Below are 1,130 nucleotides of genomic sequence, written 5' to 3'. Positions count from 1 at the left end.
TCCATAATTGTCTGCAGCGTTATGTCCGCATACCCTGACTCCGTCGCAGTAGCCAGTCTAGGGTGCTTGAGCTCCAGGTTTGTTCAGAAGGCAGCCAGTTGTGTCTGTGAAGCTTTTTTGCCTCCATGAGCAAAAAGAAAGCTCTGGGATTCGTGGTGCCATCTGTTCACCGTGTCGGTAGCTCCCCTTTGAATTGTGATAAAGCGTTTTCTTCTCGTGCTGTAGGGTCATCCACTGACCCTGGACCATTGCCTCCACCACTTCATCTCATCAGAATCCGTGCGGGATGTTGTGTGTGACAACTGCACAAAGGTAGGCCCTCAGCCCCGAATGCCATCTCCCCCGCAGCCTGTGTGCCCGATAGAGGGCGTCTCACACCATTGGCCTGAGCTCTTCTGACTATTCGCCGAGGATCCTTTCAGCCACTGCCATTTCCACCTAAGGTTGGGCACCTGGCAGCCCATGGAGCAAATCTCTTTCCCTGATGAGTTTTGTTTTATCCACCAAATATTTAAAGAAGAAATTGGATGCCATGCTTTGAGATTGGACATGCCCTCTCGGATTCGCTACAATCCCCTCCATTCCCACTTGTCTCACACCCGCCTTACCTATGCTACCTGCCTAACTCCCTAAGCAACTGAATTAAGAGGGACTGTGTGGAACAGAAGTTTTAAAGACACAACAGAATAGATTAAATGCCAGTGTCAGAGCTTCTTTTATTTCTCCTGCCTCCACTGTCGCTGGTACTTAAGAAATAAAACACAGAAAACCCACAAATAATTGGGCAGCTGAGTTCAGTTCAGCAGGTAGTAGTCAAGTGCCAGTTGAGTGCAGGTATAAACACCAACCTGATGGGCAGCTCCTCAGAGATGTCCTTTCAAGAATTTCAGCAGATGGATGTTGTTTCTTTTATTCCAGATTGAAGCCAAAGGGACGTTGAATGGGGAGAAGGTGGAACACCAGAGGACCACTTTCGTTAAGCAGTTAAAACTAGGGAAGGTGAGCCCACACCACGCACCTTGTCGGCTCTGCTTTCGAGGCCTCTTGGGGGCCCGCTCCCGACACTCAGCACTTCCGGTTTCTCCCACCTGCAGCTCCCTCAGTGTCTGTGCATCCACCTGCAGCGGCTG

At 50.3% G+C, this 1,130-nt stretch overlaps 1 long non-coding RNA gene across 1 annotated transcript; it reads left to right on the top strand.

Moving 5' to 3' along the window:
* Positions 1–7: 7 nt before the first annotated feature.
* LOC102249953 lies at positions 8–1,130 on the top strand. Its single transcript, XR_312962.1, has 3 exons — positions 8–312; positions 919–999; positions 1,095–1,130. It is a non-coding gene; the product is annotated as an uncharacterized LOC102249953 (long non-coding RNA).

The sequence above is a fragment of the Myotis brandtii genome, unplaced genomic scaffold, assembly GCF_000412655.1.
Source record: "Myotis brandtii unplaced genomic scaffold, ASM41265v1 C42160714, whole genome shotgun sequence".
Taxonomy (NCBI): domain Eukaryota; kingdom Metazoa; phylum Chordata; class Mammalia; order Chiroptera; family Vespertilionidae; genus Myotis; species Myotis brandtii.
Note: the sequence above shows the minus strand (reverse complement) of the source record. Positions and strands in the feature narration are given on the sequence as shown.